The following is a 17,863-nucleotide window of genomic DNA, read 5'->3' as shown; positions in this document are numbered from 1 at the left end:
CATTAGGTCTCTCTGCACTTCGGTCTATACGTATACATTTTTTGTGAAAAAAAAATCTGAGTGAATGGCAAGTACTTAAAATTGGGGGGGAGTGTTTCAATACAGTTCTCTGGGGTTATGTGCCTAAACAGCATATCGCAAAATAAAGCTGTAATTGCTATGATTCTGATTAACTTGAGGACTGCATAGTTTCTCGCTGTTAGCTGGATCACTGCGGGTTTGTTCTGCGCACTGATTCACAAAGGGGTACCGTTGAGTAAGGACGCTGTTGCATTTGTATCCAGTCGGGAAAGCTGCTAACAAACAGAAACTGTCAGAATTCACAACCAGACACTTAGCGGTGCGGTTTTCCACGTTTCTGTTATCTCCATTCCAATTAAAGGAAACGGGCTAGAAGTAACCTGATATGGCGGGTCGCTGTTTTAGCAATTTCACTTTCCTGGCATGCGGCAGGAAATTCTGCAGCCCCAATTTTCAAGATGTGTCCAGGGTTGACAGGGCGCCCTAAATCATGTTTCCAGTTATGTGTAGCAGGACTGACTCGCCCAATCGGAAGTTTGAGCTCTTTTGAATGTTGTAAGGTGCTAGCCGGGGGTCTATCTCATCACTTTCAGGTTTCCCTGACATTAATACGAATTGGAGTCGAAAATAAAAATAAAATTCACATTTATTCAAAGAAACAGTCAAGGTGAACAACTTTTGTTACACCATCAGTAGGGAAGTGTCTGATTTCCAATGGGCATTTTCAAGGCGTTTCTCTCCAGCCAGTATCTTCTTACATCTTTTATTTGACATAACGTTATCTGATAGACGTTGCTTTTTTTATTGTTTGTAGCTCTATCTTCCCCCAACACTGCTGATTCTTATTGGGAGAGACATCCCCAGCGCTACTCAATGGGAGTCTTGGAAAAACATCAGGAGAAACGGACTGCTTCCGTTAATTTAGTTACAATAAAAAGTTGCAGGATGAAATTGTGTTTCATGATGCTTTTGTTAACCAAAGCAGATAAGGAATACTCTCCGTCAATTCTAATCGGCGTGTTTAGATTAGATTCCCTACAGTGCAGAAACAGGCCCTTCGGCCCAACAAGTCCACACCAACCCTCCAAAGGGCAACCTACCCAGACCCATTCACCTACTTCCTACTAATGCACCTATCACTATGGATAATTTAGCACAGCCAATTCACCTGACCTGCGCATCTTTGGACTGGGGGAGGAAACCAGAGCATCTAGAGGATACCCACGCAGGCACAGGGACAAAGTGCAAACTCCACACAGACAATCGCCCAAGGGCCAGGGTCCCTGGCCCTGCAAGGCAGCAGTGCTAACTACTGATCCACCCCAAAACAGTAACCCACCCAGATCCATTCCCCTATCCTATATTTATCCCCATGCAGACACAGGGAGAGTGTGCAAACTCCACACAGCCCAAGGCTGGGATCAAATCTGGGTCCTTGGCATTGTGAGTCAGCAGCACTAACCACTGAGCCACTGTGCCACCCTTTAACACAGCAAAGAGCTGTTTCCTCAGGAGACAGGCAAATACAAATACAAAAACTGCTTCAATTCAGATACCTTGCATTTCTATTTTGGCATAATATTCTATAAATTTGGTTTTCATTTTTGTATCTTGTTTTCTATGCAAGTTTCAAAACAATTAACTACAACAAACACTGGACACCATACTGAATATGGTGAATTGCCATCAAACCAGCAGGTAAAGGAGGTGCAGTGGTAGTTTGGCACACTGACCTCTACACTGCTGAAGCCAGGCACTACCTCGAAGACACGTACTCCCCCTGCCCCCTCAACCATGACCTCACCACCCCATCACCAAACCATCATCTCCAGACCATACAGAACCTCATCACCTCAGGAGATCTCCCACCCACAGCTTCCAACCTCATAGTCCGGGAACCCCGCATTTCCCGGTTCTACCTCCTTCCCAAGATCCACAAGCCTGACCACCCTGGCCGACCCATTGTCTCAGCCTGCTCCTGCCCCACTGAACTCATCTCTACCTACCTCGATACAGTCCTCTCCCCCCAGTCCATGAACTCCCCCACATACATTCGAGACACAACCCATACCCTCCACCTCCTCTAAGACTTCTGTTTCCCTGGCCCCTAACGCCCCATCTTCACCAGGGACATCCACCCGCTACACCTCCATCCGCCATGACCAGAGCCTCCAAGCCCTCCATTTCTTCCTCTCCCGACATCCCCAACAGTACCCTTCTACTGACACTCTCATTCGTATGGCTGAACTGGTCCTCACTCTTAACAATTTCTCCTTCAAATCCTCCCACTTCCTCCAGGCCAAAGGGTTAGCCATGGGCACCCGCATGGGCCCCAGCTATGCCTGTCTCTTTTTTGGCTACGAAGAGCAGTCCATCTTCTGTAGTTACACAGGCACCACTCCCCACCTCTTCCTCCGCTAAAAGGCCTTCATTCCTGATGAAGGGCTTTTGCCCAAAATGTCGATTTTCCTGCTCCTCGGATGCTGCCTGACCTGCTGTGCTTTTCCAGCGCCACTCTAATCTAGGCCATACTGAATAATGTGATTTCCTCTAATTGCCATTCAAATATTTTGGAATCAATAAAATGTGGAATGGTAATAAAAAGACAATGAAAATGCACAAAGTATTGGGCAAGATCAACAGTATTATTTGGAGATTATACATAAATAATACAACACAACATATACAACCCCATACAAAACAAGTCTTTGGCGGAACTGTACATGGTAGCATTCATGGGTCACTGGGCACCCTTCCATTTTTCTCCATATAACTCTATCGTGGTAACCCTTCTCTTCTTCCTCATGTGCATCTCTGGAGTTCCCTTAAATACATCTATACAATTTACTTCAACCACTCTTAGTAGTGGCAAGTTTGACTTTCTCATCACTTGTTGGGTAAAGACATTGTGTCTGAATTTCCAATTGAACTGCTTGGTGATCTTATATAGTTATTAGAAGAAATTATGGAATTATCTAAATTGTGAAAAAAGGTATGAATTTAGATAACAAGTACAAGTTTCATTGAGTTTTAAGGAGGGGTCACTAGACCAGAATTGTTAACTCTGTTTTCTCTCCACTGATGTTGCCAGACCTACTGAGTTTTCCAGCAATTTCAGATTTTATTACATGATTTACTGTATTATTTTGACATGTTAATTTAACGATTGGACCAGTATTACTTTATTTGATGTTAAGGGAGGAACTATCAGATTTTGTTTCAAACAGATACACTATGAAGGAATTGATACCACAAATCTATTCCTTCAGCACCCCATCCATTTATTTATTAAATTAGCATTAAAATCAGGGTTTTAGCTCACTGTTATGCTGCATGGTGGGAGCACACAGGAAACCAAACACCATTATTCCTGTAATCCAAGCAAAGGTTAAAGATTTTAAAAAGTAAACAAAATCCACCAATTTACCTGTCTTCTAAGTCTACAGAAAGCATGGGCCCAATTTCTGTACTTAACAAAAATTACTATTTATTACAAGTAGTTTGACATTATCCAAAGATAAACAGTTATGAATCATTAGCATATAACTGTACAAATTAAAACTCTAATCTTTTGTAGATTCCCATCACACACAGACGCACGCACGCAGACACACACACTGGATTAAGAATAGACAAAAATAAACAGGGAAAATAGTTCAATGGTTCTTGTTCACTGAGATTGCTGATTTGATTCTTATGATTCTTCTGCTGGTCAAAATACTGCTTGTCAGTTATCCTTCTTCAAATGCTTCCATTGGTTTGCAAGAAGCACAGCATGGTTGGTTCACGTACAAAGTCTCTGAATTTGGAGAGGAGTTGGACTGGGGTGGACAAAGTTAAAATCATACAACACCAGATTATAATCCAACAAGTTTATCTGGAAATACTAGCATTCAGAGCGCTTCTCCATCATCAGGTAGTTGTGGAGTATACAATCGTAAAACACATTTTATAGCAAATGTTTACAGTGTAATGTAAGTGAAAGTATATATTGAAAAAAAACCTGGATTGTTTGTTAAGTCTCCCATCTTTTAAAATAAACATGTTGGTTTCAGTTCTTTCATTTGTAAATCACAGCACTTTTTAAAGATACATTCTCAAGTGAACTTTAACAATTGGTGTCATGTCAGCCCAGATAATGCACTTAAGGTGTGAGGTGTCCTATGTGAGACTGTTTGTGACACAATGTTCAGACTGATTGTAATCTAAAAAATGGATTTACAGAATCTTACATGGATTCATGCAAATTTTGAGCAAAATAAAATATAATTCTGCAAATACAAATTCATTCCACAAACTTATATGTGTGTGTGTACATGTGGGTGTGTGTTGGGATGGGGGGTGGGGGGTGTTATGAGTGTCTGTGAGAGAATGTGTGCATGTGTGTGAGTGTGAGTGTAAAGGGGAATAAGTTTGTGAGAGGTGCGTGTGTGCTTGTGAGTGTGGGAGTGTATGTGTGAGTGTATGAGAGAGAGCTTGTGTATGAGAAAGGGTCTATGAGATTGTATGGGTCTGTAGGAATGTGTGTGTGTGTCTGTAGGAGTGTGTGGGTGTCTGTGAGTGTGTGTCTGTCTGTCTGTCTGTGTGTGTCTGTGTGTGTCAGTTTCTATGTGTGTGTGTGTGTATATATATATGTGTATAGTGCAGTGGGGTCACCTGTAGTGTGACATGATGCCCTGAGGCATGGTACATTGGCAAGACTGAGCAGAGGCTACGGCAACAGATGAATGGGCACCACACAACTATCAACCGACAGGAGTGTTCCCTCCCAGTCGGAGAACACTTCAGCAGTCCGGGACATTTGAACTTGGACCTTCGGGTGACCATCCTCCAAGGCAGACTTCAGGACAGGCAACAATGCAAAGTGGCCAAGCAGAGACTGAGAGCCAAGTTTGGTACCCATGGAGATGGCCTCAACCGGGACCTTGGGTTCATGTCATACTACAGGTGACCTCATTGCACTATACACACGCACAGACAGATGGACACACACACACAGATGCACACACACACACAGACAGACACAGACACACAGACACAGACCACAGACACTCCCACACATACACACTCCTACAGACCCATACACTCACACAGACCCTCTCCCCTACACAAACTCTCTCTCATATGCTCACACATACACTCCCATGCACCCTCTCACAGACTTATACCCCTTTACACTCACACTCACACACATACACACACTCTCTCACAGATACTCATAACACTGCATTCCCCACCCCCCACCCCCCAACACACAAACCCACATGCGCACACGCGCACACACACACACACGTCTGTGGGGTGAATTTTTACTTGTGGGATTATATTTTATTTTGCTCAAAAACTGCATGAATTTTTGTAAGATTCTGTAAATCCATTTTTTAGATTAGAATCAGTCTGAACATTGTGGCACAGTCTCACACAGGGTACCTCACACCTCCAATGCATTATCTGCGCTGACATGACACTAATGTTAAAGTTCACTTGAGAATGTAACTTTAAAAAAGTTCTGCGATTTATATATGAAAGAACTGAAACCTTCATGGTCATTCTAAAAGATGAGAGACTTAACAAATAGTCCAGGTCTTCTTCAATATATAATTTCAGTTACATCACATGTAAACCTTTCTATAAATTCTATGTCTTACTATCTTATACTCCACAACCACCTGATGAAGGAGCAGTGCTCTGAAAGCTCATGCTTCCAAGTAAACTTGTTGGACTATAACTTGTTGTTGTGTGATTTTTAACAAAGTCTCTGAATTATCAGTTACAGCTTCAAACAGCTGCTGAAGGATAGATGAACTAGTTTACTTCAGGCTTAAATTAGCTATCTGCAGAGAACATAAAAAGAGCTCCTAAGCTGTTGATGGTCCAAAGGCTTCTCTGTATTTTGTTCACAGCCTCAAGTTGTTCAGCTACCTTAGAAACAATCACATTGTTGGCAGGCAGAAGACATTTGTAATTGGTAACTGGTAACTGGTCTACAAACCAACCTGCTACTGGTTGCTAACCAAAGCTCCACTTATAATTAACTAGACTCATAGAATGATAGAATCATAAAGTCATACAACATGGAACCAGACCCTTCAACAGGCCAACTAGCCCACACTGACCATGTCCCAAACTAAACTGGCTTGTATTTGGCCCATATCTCTTCAAACCTTTCCTATTTATATACTTACCTAAATTTCTTGTAGCTCTACCTGCACCCACCACTTCTTTGGGCAGTTCATTCCGTATGTGAACCACTCTCTGTCTAAAAATGTTGCCCCTCTAGTCCTGTTTAAACCTTTCTTCTCTCATCTTAAAAATATGCCCCTAGTTTTGAACTCCCCCACTTTATGGAAAAGACCATTTCTATTCACCTTTTCTACATCCCCTCATGATTTTATAAATCACTGTAAGTTCACCCCTTAACCTCCTACATTACAATGAAAAAGGTCCCAGCCTATCGGTCTATTTTTATAACTCAAACCCGCCATTCCCAAGTCCTAATAAATCTTTTCTGAACCCTCTCCAATTGAATAATATCTTTCCTATACTAGGGCGACCAGAGTGCACGCAGTACTCCCGAAGTGGCCTCACCAATATCCTACGAATCCCAACATGATGTTCCAATTCTGTGACACAAATTTCAAAGCATTATGTACCTGAACTCTTAGGTCTCTCTGTTCAGTAACACTACCCAAGGACCTATCAATAAATGTATAAGTCCTGCCCTTTGATTTGTTTAACCATAATGCAATACGTCACATTTATCCAAATTAAATTCCATCTGCCACTCCTCAGCCCATTGACTCAATTGATCAAGATCACTTCATAATCTTAGATAACCTTCTTCACTGCCTGCTATACCACCAATTTTGGTGCCATTCACAAACTTATTAACCATGCCTCCTCTATTCTCATCCAAATTATTTGTATAAATAACAAATCACCAATCCTTGGGGCACACTGAGGATCTAAAATCTGGACTTTAGGCTGTTGTCAGGAGCAACCATTTAATGCATGTTTTTACTAACTACAAAATGGCTTCTTAATGCAAGTAACATAAAGTAACATAATAAAATGGCTTTTTAGGCTGCAAGTTAACACTGTGTCTAAAATGGCTTTTCACCCAGATAAAAGTTGCATTCCTGAGCTAACTGAATCAAAGACTAGCAGACAATGCTCCCTTCACAGTATCGAATTAACCAAGCTAGATAGAACATTACTAACCATCCTAGTTAACCTTGGAGATATAGGTGCAGAGAGATAACATGTGCAAAACAACATTGGTTCCCAGGAAATACTATTGGGTTAACCTGCTGTCCATAATATCATTTTATTACACTTTATTGAATTTACTCTGTAATTCAAGCAACTGCACATAGTTTCTCCAAGGAATACAGAAGCTTTTAACCTCTGTGTTGCTGGACAACCTGTACCTGGCCGATACTGACTAAAGTGTGAAATCTTGTTGAAGCAAACTGAACTCCTTGACTGATCGCGGAACTGAGAGACCCCTCCCAGGGGGTCAAGATCTTCAACACCACTGGTTCCAGGCCTCCAGTCTAAAAGATAATCCTCCATCACCATTCTCTGTCTTCTACTGTCAAGTCAATTTTGTATCCATTTGGCAAGCTCACTCTGAATCCCATATGAGCTCCCATACAGTTATTTGTTCACAAGCAGCTGTGTAAATGATACTTGCAATGGGCATCAGGATACTTGCTTTCAAATATGCTGCCATTCTCTAACCATTGAAAAATCAGAAAAAATGGGATTTGCGGAAGCAGAAGTGACATAACATTTGACATGGAGGGATGACCCCGAGGAACATGAAGATTAAGGTTGTCAAGGAATTTCCAAGACCATCCCTGAAGAAAGAGGTGCTTTGATTTTTGGGACTGAGTAGATTCTAAAAAGTTCCTTTTTCATTTCAGTCCACAATAAAAAAAACAAAAATGAAAATAAAAAATGGTCTTTACATCATTCTGTTTGTGGTTCCTTAGCTACCACTTTAAGAGCCAGGAATAATGTGTCATGCTACTGGAGCACAATGAAATCTATGCTCTGTACAATACTTTAAATAGTATCCAGCAGAGAAGCCAGTACATAAGAATTGTATGGGGACATGACAAGCATACTCACTATCCCCTACATTATAATATCTATAAACTCCATTTACAGCCATGCATAAGGAATCTAGTTGACTGTCAAGACTGTCCTTAACAACATGAATCTGGAGGGTGTCGTTCAGCCTGAAACATGGCCTTTAGTGTACCAGTTTTGGCAATTTTTTATCTTCAAGGAAACAATAATGCAGACAGTGAACAATTAGTCCACACATTTTCTATTACCATGATATTTCAAAAGAAGGTGCTGCTCATTAAAAGCTACTGATGTGTCAGATTTTACAGCCTGCAGAAATGCCTGCTGCACACCAAATTCTCAAAGGTCTGTTAGCAAGATTTTCACGTATCTTCAGCCTACCAAATCCTCTTTAAAGATTTGATCTAGTTTATAATGTGCTCTGGGTTGCTTTAGTTTTGCAAGGATATCTGTTAGTATTATTTGACCCAAAGCTGCTCCTTCCAAACCAGGCCAATTTGAATCTGCAAAGTTTAGATTTTTCACGCAAAGCTTCAGAAAAATTAGTCTATTCTGTCACCTTATGTTCTTATATCTTTGATTCACTGTGCACGCTTTGGGTTATCTACTATATCTTAATAATGGAAAATAAGGAAATGGCAGATGAATTGAATAGGTATTTTGCACCAGTCTTCATTATCATGGATATAAGTAACATCCCAGAAGCAACAAAAAAAGCAAATAATGGAAAGGAAGAATGGATTCAAGAAAATCACAATCATTTGAGAAGTGGTACAAAGTAAACTACTGGAGCTGCAGACTGACTAGTGGCTGTGTCCTGATGGACTTTATCTTAGGGTTTTAAAAGAAGTGGCTGGTGAGATAGTTGGTGCAATAGTTTTAATTTCAGGGATGATCCCATTGGATTGATCAGGAATAAAACTTCTCTATTCGAAGAAGGAAATCACAGGTTGGTTTGCTTAACATCTATCATAAGGAAAGTGTTTGAAGCTATAATTAAAAGTGTTATATTGGGTGCTTAGATAAATTCAAGGTAATCAGGTAGAGTTGCCATGGTTTATGAAAGAGAAATTGTGTTTGTCCAATCTATCAGCATCCTTTGGGTTGGTGATGTAATTTCCTGTGGTGTTTCCCAAAGAAACCCAAATGTATAAATAGAAAGCAGGACTGATCAGCAGTGCTTTGCCTGAGGCCCACTGAAGATGTTATTTAGTAGGGTGCTGAAACGTTTGGAAATGAACCTACCAGCTCAGTGAGCAAATCTACATCCAGATTTTAAAGCAAAGATAAATAGATTCTTGTGGATCAAGGAGGTGACAGGTTGTCAAGGATAGACAGGACTGTGAATGTGAGGTCATGATCAGATAAACAACAATCTTATTGAATGGTGGAGCAGTCTTGAGGGGCAGATGGTCTGCTCCTACTCCTAGCTCACATCTACTTTTGTATCTTGCTTCTTGCTTTGTGTTTGATTGGGGCAATTTATGAAGCAAATATAAGCAGCTTTTGTTTATATTTATGCACCATATTTTCTTTTATTGTGTTCTTGATGACCAGAAAATGTCGAATTAATAACTGGTAAGAATGCTTTGAATCAGAATTAACAATTGCTGAAGATACCAGAATTGAAGTCAATTGTATCCACTTGCTAACTGCTGCTTTTCAGTCTATTTTATTTTCATTTAATTAAAAGTATTCTTCAAATTTGTTAGTGGTCAGTAATTATCGCAAGATTATTGATATTTAAAAACTCGGCATCCTTTTGTGTTCAAAGAGCACAAAGAAAGAGATCAGCATGTTTAATCACCATCCATTTATCAAACAACTGTCTCAGTAATTACTAAATTACTTTGCTATAAATCTTCCACTTTCATTAGCTGTTGCTATGGAAAGTAAAATGAGTGTACCTTTGATGTTGAACTCAATGTCTGCATAAAATGACGTCTCAATCAAACAACACTCAGGATGGGAATTTGAACATTGGTAGATTGACTATGATGAAATTGCTTACCTGTTAAATGTTGGTGGATAAGTGGAACAAATTGCTATCATATGTCAATAAAAAAGCATAATGTCATAGTATCTGAAGATAGAATTGCAAGAAGAGTATAAAAAAATCAGTTCTGCTAGCAGTGATGTTTCAACTTTCACTGTGTCTTTTTCTTTTAAGATTTCTTTTACTTAGTTTACTTCATCAATCTCTATTGCAAATGTTTTGTTTAAAAAATCCAGCTAGTTTATGTCACATATAATGATTCTTGTTTTGCATAGCAATGCCTAAATAACATACAATTTTGCACAGAGCATTCACCTACTGTTACACTTATGTCCTGGAACTCTTTTCCACCAGACTTTACTGATTAAATCTATTATTTAATGGAACAACATATCCTCCAATTAATCATGAGTAATGTCATGCAAATTTTGCTGTTAATATATGACAATTCCCTTTTTTCTATATTGTGCCTTTAAATGTACAGATATATAATAAGATCACTGTGGCTGGTTGATTGAAAAACATTTGCAGGGTGAAGTTGTAGATGGTGACATGAATAATACGTTTATTAATGCTTTTAGAAATGGAATTTATAAACGAAAATGGCATTAAACATTTTAATGTGTTTGTTATTAATATCAGATGGCATGATTTCACACATCATTAGAGAAATTGCACTGGATGTCAGCAGGCAAGGAGAAATTTCCTGTGATCTCATGCATGCTTCACCAACCCTGATTAAGAAGTGGTACTTAAGTCCAGGTAATGGAAAGAGTTTCTATCCTACTCCTTGTCATTTTCCAGTTTGCAAAGTAATGGCACTTTTATATTTTATGAGCTATAAATAAATGTTGAAGAGTAGTTGCAAATGATGACTCCTAGGAAATATCATTTATTTATGGCATTGCATACCTTTGATGAATTTCTTTATTTTTTGAAAATGGATGTTTTGATGATTTAATTATAATTTGTACAAGCATCTTTAACTTCAGGGAAACAAAGAACAAAGAAAATTTACAGCCCAGGAACAGGCCTGAGCCGATCCAAATCTACTGTCTGAACCTATCGCCCAGTTCGTAAGCATCCATCCAGATGAACCTTAAATGAATCGACTGTGCCTGCCTCTACTACCTTTGCTGGCAACGTGTTCCAGGCACCTACCGCCATCTGTGTAAAGTTCTTGCTGCGTATATCCCCCTTAAATTTTTTACCTCTCACCTTGAACACATGACCTTTTGTTATTGAATCCCTTACCCTGGTAAAAAAGCTTACCTCTATCTATCTTATCTATACCCTTCATGATTTTGTAGAGCTCAATGAAAACAAACCTAACCTACTCCATCTCCCTTCATAGCTAGCACCTTCCATATCAGGCAACATCCTCGTAAACCTTCTCTGCACCCTCTCCAAAATGTCCACATCCTTTTGATAATGTGGCGACCAGAACTGTACAGTATTCTAAACGCAGCCGAAGCAAAGTCTTATACAATTTTAACATGACTTGCCAGCTCTTATACTCAATACCCCGTCTGATGAAGGCAAACATACCATATGGCATCTTGACCACTCTATCCACCTGTGCAGCCACCTTCAGGGTACAATGGACCTGAACTCCCAGATCTCTCTGCTCATCAACTTTTCCCAAGGCTCTTGCGTTTACAGTATAGTTCGCTCTAGACTTAGACTTCCCAAAATGCATCACCTCACATTTGCCTGGATTGAACTACATTTGCCACTTCTCCGCCCAACTGTCCAGTCTCCTGTATTCTTTGACAGTCCCCCATGCTTTCTGCTACTCCACCAATCTTCGTGTCAACTGCAAACTTACTGATCAGACCAACAATGCCCTCTTCAAGATCATTTATGTGTACTACAAACAACAGTGAGCCCAGCACTGGTTCCTGTGGAACACCACTGGTCACCTTTCTCCATTTGGAGAAACTCCCTTCAACTACTCCTCTCTGTCTCCTTTTGCTCAACCAGTTCTTTATCCACCTAGCTAGAACACCCTGAACATCATGTGACTTCACTTTCTCCATTAGTTTATCATGGGGAACCTTATCAAACGCCTTACTAAAGTCCATGTATATCACATTTACAACCCTTCCTTCATCTGTCAACTTGGTCACTTCCTCAAAAAACTCTTTTAAGTTGGTAAGACATGATCTATGCCACACATGTTGCTTATCACTGATAAGCCCATACCTTTCCAAATATAAATAGATTTCATCCCTCAGTACCTTCTCCAGCAACTTTCCCACCACTGACATCAGGCTCACTGGTCTGTAGTTACCCGGAAAATCCCTACTACCCTTCTTGTACAGGGGGACAACATGAGCAACCCTCCAGTCCTCCGGCACCTCACCTGTGTTTAAGGATGATACAAAGATATCTGTCAGGGCTCCAGCTATTTCCTCTTTTGCCTCCCTCAGCAACCTGGGATAGATCCCATCCGGTCCTGGGGATTTGTCCACCTTAATATCCTTTAGTCTACTCAACACATCTTCCCTCCTTATGTCAATGTGATTCAGATTAAACAAACTTCTATCTTTAATCTCAGCATTCATCACCTCCCGTTCCTCAGTGAACACTGATGCAAAGTAATAATTGAGAATCTCACCTATTTTTTCAGGTTCGATACACAACCTTCCTTCCTTATCCTTTTGTGGACCAACCCTTTCTCTGGCTACCCTCTTGCTTCTCATATAAGAATGAAAGGCTTGGGATTCCCCTTAATTCTGCTCACTAAAGTTATATCATGACCCTTTCAGCCCACTTGATTCCTTGTTTAAGAGTGGTCCTACTCTCCCGTTATTCCTCCAAGACCCGTTCTGTTCTTAGGTGCCTGGATGTTATGTACGCTTCCCTTTTACTCTTGGCTAGTTGCACGACTTCTCCTGTTATCCACGGTTCACAAATCTTGCCTTTCTTATCCCTTGTTTTCAAAGGGACCTGCCTATCCTGCACCTATCTTTGAAAGGCTCCTGCACCTTCAACCTATCTTTGAAAGCCTCCCACAGATCAAATGCAGACTTTCCTTCAAATAGCTTTTTCTAAAACACATTTTCCAACTCCTGCCTAATTTTGACACAATTGGCCTTGGCCAAGTGTAGTATTTGTCCCTTAGGACCACTCTCATCTTTGTCTATGAGTATTCTAAAACTTACAGAATTGTGGTAACTATTCCCAAAGAAATCCCCCACTGCAACTTCTACTACCTGGCCTGGCTCATTCCCCATCACCAGGTCCAATATGGCCCCTTCCCTTGTCGGACTATTGACATACTGATCTAGAAAACTTTCCTGGATGGTCCTTACAAATTCTGCACAACCAGGCACAAAGTGTATCCCAGTCAATGTTGGGAAAATTAAAATCTCATATCACCACCACCCTGTTGCCTCTATATCGTTCCATAATCTGTTTAGCTATTTGTTCTTCTACCTCATGCTCACTGTCGGGAGGCCTGTAATACAGCCCCACCAACGTAACTGCAGCCTTCTTATTTCTCAGCTCCACCCATAATGCCTCACTGCTCAAGCCCTCCATAGTGTCCTTCTTCGGCACAGCACCTTTTGCAAGAAACCTTTTGCTTCCTTGCGAACCTATGAGGGGTTTTGCAGCTGTACTATCTTTCAGGATCCTTGCAGCACTCTTCAGAAAGATCTATCAAAGCCAATTTATATAAGGGGGCAGGTGACATATTCTTCCTGCTTCCAGTGGTCAGCCATGACCAGCAAACTCAGTTCAATTGGTGAACCTTGTTCTGATTGGAACGAGTTCAGGTAGGTGAACCTCACACAATATGAGTTCCCTGACTGGGGCTGTTAACCTGGTCCAATCAGGGAGCCATGGCAGATAAGGAGTGTCAGAGGTTCTGTTCACTCTAGGAGCCAGCTCTGAGCTAGCTGGGTCAGTGTCATGTACTATTCAAATGTAGGTAAAGGATGACTTTGTGACAAGATACCGGCCTTTGTGGAGTTAATTCAAATCTGAGATTCTGAGGCTTTGTAGTTCAGTACAATTAAAGGTCTTGTGGCGCATTGATAGTGTGCCTACCTTTGAGCCAGGAGACCTGAGGTCAACTCTTACCTACTCCAGTGGTGTATGATAACATCTCTGAACAGGTTGATTAGAACATAGGTTAACATTCAGCTCAATCAGCATAATAGCTAGGTTAGCCATTAGAAATGGTAGCTTTAAAGCATTCATGCAATAACACTGTAGGTTGTAGCCGTTCAGTACCTCATGTACAGAAATAAAGTATTACTGGTAAATTGTGCACCCAAGATGTGTACACTGAAATCCTTTGGGGTAGTGGGGCATGGAGGAGTCCATTGGTTTCTAACAATAATTTCAGTCAGAGACTGGTGAAATGTCCAGAAAACTAGTATGGATCACCATTTTCAGTCTGTTAAGCCAGTTCTTTGGGAGAAAAGCACTGTGCTTTTGTCAATAAAAGTAAAAACAAAGTTTATTCTGACACACTTTAAGCATGGATAGCCAGAATTTAGAAATCATACAAATCCTAGAAACTTTATGTCACAGGAGGTCATGTAGTTCATTCTTGTGTTAGATGTGTAACCCTGCAAATTTGCTGTAATTTGGTGACCAGAAATGTGAGCATTACACAATCTGCAGTCTACCTATTGTACACAGTTCTAGCATACCCTTCTCACTCTTGCATTCTATTAAGGAATACTCATGAACCTATTCTATTACCTTTCATGACGTGTAGATAGACACTTCAAGGTCCTTCTGCTTCTCTGCATTACTCAGCATCTTCCCACTTACTGTATATTCCCTTGTTGCACTGCCCAAAATATTTTATTCTATATTTCTCAAAAGTGAGTTCTGTTACCTTTTTCTGCCCAACAGACCAGACCATCTATACTTCCCTGCACTCTCAAGCTTCTTTTCTTGTGGATACCACACAACCAATTCTTTTCAACATCTGCAAATTTCTTTATTATGCACTCTACATTTGAGTTTTAATTATGTATATAAACTATAAAAAGCAAGAGATATACTGGGCACTGCAGAATCTCATGTAACTGGCTCCCAGTTGCTAACATAAACAACAAACATTATCCATTCTTCCCTTGGCTGCGTAGAGTACACAATTTAAATGCTTATATGCCAAGAAAGGAGAAAACAAGTATATTTTAATAGAGCTGAAAAAAAAGCTGACAGAATATTTTGTCTAGTGTTCATCAGGACATATGCAAGAATGCCAAATTTCAAAGGGAACAAATACTTGTACAACTTGAGGAAAATGTTGGCAAGTTTGGTTACTGAGGGAGCTCCCAGGGGATATTACTTCTCTTTGCTTGTCCAACACCAGACCAGCTGTCAGGTTCCCACAGTGTTTAGACCTCCCTCTGGGCTTAAATACTAGCAATGACAGGGTGAGACCCTTAAGGTATTAATTGGTCACTTAAGGGCCTCAAAATGCTTAGGAGCAGGTAGGCAGTCCAACAGCACTCCACTGTCTAAAATGGATGACAAGATGGGGCAACCTCGTGGATGGGCAGTGGAAAGCCACCCAATGAACTTTGCTTTCACCTGCCAAATGCATTGATGGGAAACTGTAAAATTCAGCCTGGCATATATGAAGGGGATCAATTGAGGTGAATAGATTCTTCTTTTAAAGTGTTATTTCAACAAGATATTTGCTGTTAAAAGCAACAAATGAATAAAGAAGTATGTTGATTTAATTTGAATTGTTAAATGTACCCAGCAATTGATTCACTTCAGGTAATATTTCTGGAGAATATGACAGAATCTTTTATATCAGAGCAGTTGTCATTGGTTACAAGGCTATTTTTCTTGTTGTAATTTAGGAAGACTAAAGAATTTCGCTCAAGATCTGAATGATCTAAAATTTACAATGCATATTCTATAACAAAATTGCTAGCTGAGTTGGAAACATTGGATTACACAAGAACTGATATGGAAGCTGAAGTCCATTATCAATAGAAATGTATGTTGCAGGCATATTGAATAAAACAAACAGGAAACGATTCAAATATTTCTGAAAATAATTCAGCAGATTCTTTTTGTTTCAAAAATTATTCACTTCAAACCAATCTGTGATTGTTAGAAATGCTTCAAAGAGATATTGTGTCTGGCAGATGAATTCTCTCCAACTGTTTTATTTTATATTTGAAGTCAGTATAAATGAGTAATGTGTCTCAGCAACTATCAAGCACATTTATACACATAAGTGTGAGTATATAAACATGGGCCACATATGCATAAATAAACATAAATCACACTGAGCACATACAAGTACGACACATATACTACATTCTCAGAAAGGTGAACCACCAACATGCGCAGAAACATGAACTAATTTGACTTATGTAAATGTTAACCTTAATTCTGAAAGAATTGAGAGGAATATTTACTTGTTATTCAGTTTGATGGTTTAATTTATGAATTGCACTATTTTTAACACATGGATTGTCCTGAATTCCATTTTGTGCTGTTTTAATAGTCTTTACCTGTTTATATTAAATGGATAACAAGAATGCAAAAAATAAGCAGAAGGATATTTAAAGGAATTTGCATGAAATGGAGTGAAGTAGATTAAACAGCCACCACCCTGCAGAATTTTGTTTCTTAATTACTCCTTTTCCTCCAAGTCCCAATTAATAATAACATTAGACATTTATGGACATTTACAAAATAGTATTAAAAATACTTGATTTCCACAGTTTGGCAAGCTTTATTACCTTTCTGGTTGTATGGATATACATTTCTCTCTGTTTCACAAATTCTTCATAGGCGAGCTAATGGCCTTTAACCTGTCTCTCTTGTGGTGCAGCTGGTTATCTGAGTGTACATATATATAGTAAATGGAAAACCTAAGAACCTGTTCTACACAGCAACCAATATTAAAGTACTAAATCCTTCTATTGGATAGTTCACTTCCCATACAAGTGCGCTCTGCAAACATTCATCTTCCCAGCAGAATTGAAGCTCATGGGATTAAAGGTGCAGCAGCTGCATGCATATAACATTCACTAAGGAACATAAATCGTATTGTGGTGAATGGTTGTTGTTCAGACAAGAAGGAAATATGCTGTGCTGTCCCTCAATAATTGGTATTAGCACCATTGCTGTGGTTGATATATATTAATGACCTGGGTCTGGGTATACTGGCCATTTTATAAAATTTGCAGATTAGACAATGTATTCGGTGAAGAGGACAATAATAAATATCAAAAAGGTCAAGACAACAACTTGCATTTATATGGCTTCTGTAATGCAGTAAAATGTCACAAGGTACCTACATGAACATTACAATGCAAAACTTGGACACCAAGTGAAAAATGTATATCTGAGGAAAGAGAACTGATAACTTGGTTAAAGATGTACGTTTATGGAGTGTCTTAAAGGAGGAAAGAGAGTTAGATGGTGGAGAGGTTAAGGATGGTATTTCAGAGCATAGGGATTGGCAACTGAAGTCATGACCACCAATGGTACAGTTATTAAAATTGGGGATATTCAAGAGACCAGAATTAAAAGAGAGCAGATAACCTGAAGGTCTGTGTGGCTCAGAAAGATTACAGCTATAACCAGTGATGCCCTGATCCTATGAATGGGTATAAAGAAATGTCTAAGCTGAAGCAGGGGTGGAGTGCAGTGACATTATGCATGTAAAGTGAGGACCTGGGTAATGGTGCAGAAATGTGGGGTCAGAAGCTCAACTCAGAATCAGGCTTGTGAACTTATTCGTTCAACATT

Source organism: Chiloscyllium plagiosum, unplaced genomic scaffold, assembly GCF_037043375.1.
Source record: "Chiloscyllium plagiosum isolate Xiang-an unplaced genomic scaffold, Cpla_swu_hap1 HiC_scaffold_2, whole genome shotgun sequence".
Lineage (NCBI taxonomy): Eukaryota > Metazoa > Chordata > Chondrichthyes > Orectolobiformes > Hemiscylliidae > Chiloscyllium > Chiloscyllium plagiosum.
This window is presented reverse-complemented; position numbering follows the sequence as displayed.